Raw genomic sequence first — 6,416 nt, 5'->3', positions numbered from 1 at the left:
CTCTTTGCCCCTCATGATCCCTCTGCTCTATCTTTTCCCGATATATCTCTCTCTTCCCAGAAAATTATCCTCCCTCCCCTCAAGAAAACCAGCCTCCTCCCTCCATCTACATACTCCCCCTTCCTTTTAGCAGTAACGCTTTCAGGGAACTGTCGTAACTCGCTTGGTTACTACAAAATGCATATGTTCAAGCACTAGTGTTACTGCACAATTTTCACGAAACGAATGTTGCGTCCACTTAGGGATTTGACCAAGATTGGATACGATGGATTCGTTTTGACTAGTATTAAGCAAGGTGGTTCGCACTACTACAGGATAGATTTTTCTGGACGCCGCCCCCTTTTGTTTCCATGCGGTCTGTAAGTGGAACCGCATGGGACAATAAGGGGACAGGCGCTAGGCTTTCGCCCACACGGGAAAATCGATTTTCCCGTACAGACGTCCTAATCCGACCGCACGGGACTTAAGAGGACCGCACGGAAAAATCAATTTTTGTGTGTGGGCTTTTTAAGTGGTACACACAGGAAAATACCTCCCTCCTTTCCCTCCAACCCACTTCAAAATTTTCACATCCTCTCTCTTCCTTTTTTCCGTTTTTCTCCCTCAACCACTCCCATCTCTCTCTCTACTTTATCTCTTCCTTTTATTCTCCTTTCCCAACCACACACCTGGCATCCCCACACCTTTCCCCACCTTAACTCCTCCCCTTCCCCTCTATCGGGCCGACGATGGCGGCGGCCGGGCGCGGCGGTGACCGGATGAGGCGGTGACCGGATGAGATGCCGAACAGGAAGGCGGCGGCGAGACCTCCTCCTGGTCGTCGTCCTTGTCGCGCACGTCGTCGCTCGGCTCCATCGACGACGACGCTATCGTTGCGTGCGTTGTCAAGGCGGCAAGCGGGCGTCGTCAAGGCAGCGGACATTGTCGTCGTCAAGGCGGCGGACGTCGTCGAGGCAGCGGCCGTCGTCGTTGTCTCTGCGGGGAACGTCCCCGCCGCCGGCCGCCTCCTCACCACCATCCGCCACCACCTACTCCGCACCTTGCCGCTGCCCCTCGCCGCGCCGCTCCTAGGGCACCTCCTTTTGCGCCGCCGCGTCCGCGAGGCCGCCTCCATCATCCACTGGCTCTGCCGCCCGGACTCCCCGCAGCGGCCCAACAGCGCCACCTTCACCTTCGCTGTCGCAGCGGACGGGCACAACAGCGACAACGGTGACCAGGCGGGCGTGGCGAGGCAGCGACCGGCGAGGCGGCGACGAACGGGCCCCGCCCAGATCCGACGAGTTGCGGTGGCCGGTTGCGTGCAGGCCCACAATTTTCGTTTTTTTTTTATTTTTGGTTTTCTTTTGTTCCATGTGGGCGGTATAATTTGACCGCACAGGATAAGTGGACCGCACGGGAAAATGATTATCCCATGCGGTTGGGCCACCCGTAAGCAAAAAAATTGATTTTTCCAGACATTTGGGTGCAGACGGACAAATCCTCCGCAAGGAAAAATCATTTTGACCACACGGAAAAATGCTTTACGTAGTAGTGTTGGTTGTTAACATATGTTCTTACGGTAACATTATCAAGAAATAGCAGTAACATGTTGTGTTACTTGAAACTTAGTCCTTACTGCACTATTGCAGTAATGTCGTGATGGGATTGCAGTAATACATAACAGACAATAGAAATAATAATGCTATGCTATGGTATTACCGCTTGTGGAGAGTCGAATTCCAATGAAGTGAATCTTTGAAGAATAAAATCTCTCACGTGTTGTACTATTTTTTTAAAAAAACGTTTGTACCATGATGCTAGAAAAAAATACTTATTAAAAGTAGATCCGTCATAACTATATATTAACTATTTTTTAGCGTTGTTACTATATATAAAACATAGTGTTAGTGCACAATGGCCATCATGTTACTGCACCGTTCATGCACGACGAGAGCTGAGAAGAGATGCATGGTGGGGGAAGTTAGTAGGCGCATTGACCGAGGTCTGATTAGCGCGAGGAGGCTTTTGACCACCCTTTAACTGATATGGGAGGTGGATTTTAGACCTTGGGAAGGAGGGATGGGTGGTGGGTTTGGCTTTTGGGAGGGAGGGGGTATAGAACCCCGGTTGTAGAATAGTTCTGCTATCTCTCTCTATATATATATATAAAGAGAAAAAGGGAAATAATTTACAATGCTACTACATCATTGTGTTTATTCATGATTTCCAAATAGGTCTTTCTACTTCTTTTACTCTAAACATATGTAGAGTAAAATCATCCTTGAACCTTTATTTCAAAGAATTTAGATTGGATTGGACACCATAATAAAAATTGTGCATCTCCAATTCCAATTCCAAAACTCTAAGGGTGTGTTTACTTCACGGTAAAATTGAAAGTTTGGTTAAAATTGGAACGATGTGATGAAAAAGTTGAAAGTTTGTGTGTGTAGGAAAGTATTAATGTGATAGAAAAGTTAGAAGTTTAAAGAAAAAGTTTTTATGTAAACTCGGCCTAATATGAAGTAAGCTTGCTGAAGGTGTGGGCGTCGGCGGCATATGGCTCGTCGAGGAAGTCATCGGTTTTCTCCCCCTCTTCAATTAACATCGTCTCTAGTGGTTGGGTGATTGATCGACAGCACATAGTTAATGAGATATAAAAGTTGATTCAGCTGGAGGCAGAAGACATGTCATGGACCATCGGATGACAATAATCCGACGAATGAGGCAATCGACTGATATTGTCTTGGATATCAGTTAACTGCAATTAATAGGAAATGTATATAAACGTAAGGTTTTTTGAGATAGAGGGTAAGTCACTATGATTCTAAATATAACCGATGTATTTGGTATATGATTAAAATTTTAATATTTATACTTTTGGCACCAACATACGAGATGTTGACTAGTTATCAAATAGTAATTTTACCAAAGAAAGAAAATATACTAAAATTTTGTTTGATGAAAACGAGAAGAAAAGTGGAATGATAACACCATATAGATTATAACATGTCTCATTTTTTTATTTAAACATTACATTTTTATGCTTGACACTATTTGAGTCGGGTCGCTACTGACCAACAGTTTCTTTCAAAAACAAAATAACGTTTGTTTCCTGGTTAAAAAAAAGGGTGTGTGTGGGTGGGGAGAGGGGGGGGATCATGTAGTATTTCAGATAACTCCTATGTCATTATTCTTATCCCCTAAAACATAGTATTTTCATGAGCAGGTGCGTCCGCCACCCATGATTGCAACAATTGAACAAAACACTCTGATCAGTCAGGCCTATTCTAGCAAAGCTACTACGGCTGTACGACAGCTAGACTTAATGATGAACTGTTAATAACAAGAGATGAAACCAATTCAAGAGGGCATTGCAAAAAACGCAAATACGCTTTACCGCTACACAAATAAACCCAAACCAAAAGGGGCGACGGGAGCCCGTCGCATCGCTGCAACGACGTGACCCCCGGGAGGGGGAGGTCATATCCATCAACGCCCCATCACACCTCCTGCCCTGCCCTGCCGGCCACTTCGCCCTGCGCAATCATGCTGCCGCCGGGTAGGGGAGGACCCCTCCCGGTGCGCTTGGCTGATGGTGATATCGGAGCCCACACCTGAATCCACCCTAAATCCCTCTGGATTCTGGACGTTTTTGCTTCGCTGCGCACCACCAATTTCATCACCAGTCATCCGGGGTAGCTGATACGTGAGCGTGGCTGTGAAACGGATGAAGGGTTAAACGTCTGGTCTGGCACTACTGGAGAAATGATCTTTTGCTCGGTCGGCTGATTTCTACAATAGTCTCGGTTCTAATAAAAACCGGAACTAAAAATTGTTTTTAGTCCCGGTTATAAAAATTTTGATCTTTAGTCCCGGTAACTAAAGATCATTTTAGTCCCGGTTTATGCTCTGTCAGAGCCATGTCAGGGGGCTGAGGATCTTTAGTCCCGGTTGGTAGTATCAACCGGGACTAAAGATTATCACTTTAGTCCCGGTTGGTAGTAACAACCGGAAGTAAAGTTTATTTAGATCTTTATTCCCGATTGGTACTACAAACCGGGACTAAAAATCTATCTTTAGTCCCGGTTAGAGTAAATATATTTACTCCCATCTCTGATCGGTTAAGTTCCAGACTAAATATTTAGAGATAAGATCGTCCCTCTCCAATTCCCTCAGATCCGATCTAAGCCTCCTCATCCCCTCCCCTCTCCTCCTCTCCTTTCTCCCCTTCCTCCTCCTCCCCTCTACTCCCCCTCCTTCCCTCCCATCCAGCTATTTAGAGATAAGATCGTCCCTCTCCAATTTCCTCACATCCGATCCAAGCCTCCTCCTCCCCTCTACTCCCCCTCCTTCCCTCCCATCCAGCGGCGGGCAGGTGGGCGGCGCCGAGCAGGCGGCCTGTGGCCGCGGGAGGGGGGGGAAGGGGGGCCCACGGCGGCGGCTAGCGGGGCCGCGCCTCGCGGCGACGAGCGGCGGGAGGAGGCAGCCAGCTTTTTTTTTTATATATAATCTGTGATTATTAAGATGTATAATTTTGTAATTCATTGGACATTTGTATGGATCTGAGATGTATAATCTGTGATGTATTTGATTTGCTTTGTACTTTTTTTAGGATTTGTGATGTATTTGATTTGTGAGTATAAGTAACTTTAAAATTTGTGATGTGGAGTTGGGATGTTATTTTGATTTGGGGATTTGGGGTTTGATTTGGGGATGTGCATGCCACTCGATTCGGGAGAAAATAAAAAAGAAAAAAAAGAAAAGGGGATCATCTGGACTGCCCACTACTCCTGTTCAGTCTCGGTTGATAACAACAACCAACCCGGTTGTTGTTACCAATCTGAACTAAAGATGGATCTTTAGTCTCGGCTATTTCAACCGGGATTAAAGATGTCCATCTTTAGTCCCGGATTACTACTCCCGGTTGGAAACCCAGGACTACAAGGGTACCAACCGGGAGTAAAAAAGTTTCTCCACCAGTGTGGCTGGCCGGATCGCTGTTTGGCAGATTGATTTTTACAGTGGTCGATCCATCGTACAGAGCGTGAACCCTGCAGGGTGTCAGTGATCTAGTCAGGTGTTTTGGTGAAAACGTGGGTGCGGTGAATGAAGTGCATTGAGGGGCAGGGTGTTGTGGGCTTGTGGCTTTCAAGGTCTGGTTTCATGAGGCCATTCACAATGCTCCCATGTGGCATTTAGCCTGAGTACGCCGAACAGAATATTCGGTGCCACCTCCTCCACCAGCGGAGCTTTGCCAAGACCGCGTAGCCCAAGTTTGCCACCGGTTCGTCGTCAGTTTTTGCATAAGTGGCCCACACTAGCGAGCCGTGCAGCAAGGGAGAAAGAGAGAAGATGAGAGGGATGTGTCGTCATCCCCATACTCCACACTGCTGCGTTGCCCAGGGAGGAGGGCGACCGGACGCCGTCCTCGCCGGAGAAGCTCACAGGCTCAATGGGGAAAGCGTCGGCGGTGGTGAAGATCGATTTGGCGCCGGCGAACTCAGAGAGAAAGGGAGATTCGGCGAGTTGTCACTCCAAACAGCGCTGCCGCTGCTCCGCCTGGCTCCGCGAGGACTACCGCCGGTTGGGGTAGTCAGCCGCGCCCGCTAGTGAGGCCGGCCTAGATCCACGCTGCTGAGAGCTTACTAGCCGCGCTAGGCTCGATCCGCATGGCCGTGCGAGGCCACTACACAGACGCCGTCGCCGAGACTCGCCTCGGGGTCCTCCGCCGCCGCTGATGTGGGGAGTGAGGGCTGGCAGTGGGGAGGAGAGGCACCGCCCAGGGGTGTCGGCCGAGAAAGGGGAGGAGAGGCGCCAGCCGGGGGCGCTAGCCAGGGCACCAGCCAGGGGAGGAGATCGAGGCGCTGCCCGGGCGGCGGGTGCACCGGCGTGAGGGGAAGAGGAAGTGGGCGTGAGGATAAGGGAGAGAGGGCGAAAGGGGGATATTATATTCTTTGTTGGATTCAAGGGTGTTGATTGCAAATTTTGGACCTCCACACAAATTAACGAAAATATGTGAACTGAAAGAAAAAGTACTAGGGGCTGCAATATAAAATTAAGGTTACTAGTAGAGCTACTTGTACTTTGAAGAATTTGGATTTTGGACTTGTAGTTCTAGAATACGTGGTACAACGAGGTTCCTCATATGCGAGTGACGCACTGTGAATGTCCTGAGTGGAGACCCTGCAGTCCTGGACAGCATCTTGAGATTGATTCACCTGAGTTAATTACTCCAAACTCAAATTGTATAGGATGTCGTATAGGATATTCAGATAGTTTTTGCCTGCACAGACTGAGTTAAAAACAGAATTTGGGATATTCCAGTACTACTGGAATTTCCGTCTGACGATCGGAATATCCAATATTTTCTTCAAAATCAAACCGTGACTCAGAACTTTCAAAATTTCTGATTTCCCGACGAAATGGAATTTCCGGTG

General features: G+C 48.0%; 1 pseudogene; it reads left to right on the top strand.

Annotated features, from left to right (window-relative positions):
* The first annotated feature begins 664 nt into the window (after positions 1–664).
* On the top strand, positions 665–1,603 carry LOC107281271 (uncharacterized; annotated as a pseudogene).
* Positions 1,604–6,416: the final 4,813 nt, after the last annotated feature.

This window comes from Oryza sativa, chromosome 6 (genome assembly GCF_034140825.1).
Source record: "Oryza sativa Japonica Group chromosome 6, ASM3414082v1".
NCBI lineage: Eukaryota > Viridiplantae > Streptophyta > Magnoliopsida > Poales > Poaceae > Oryza > Oryza sativa.
Note: the sequence above shows the minus strand (reverse complement) of the source record. Positions and strands in the feature narration are given on the sequence as shown.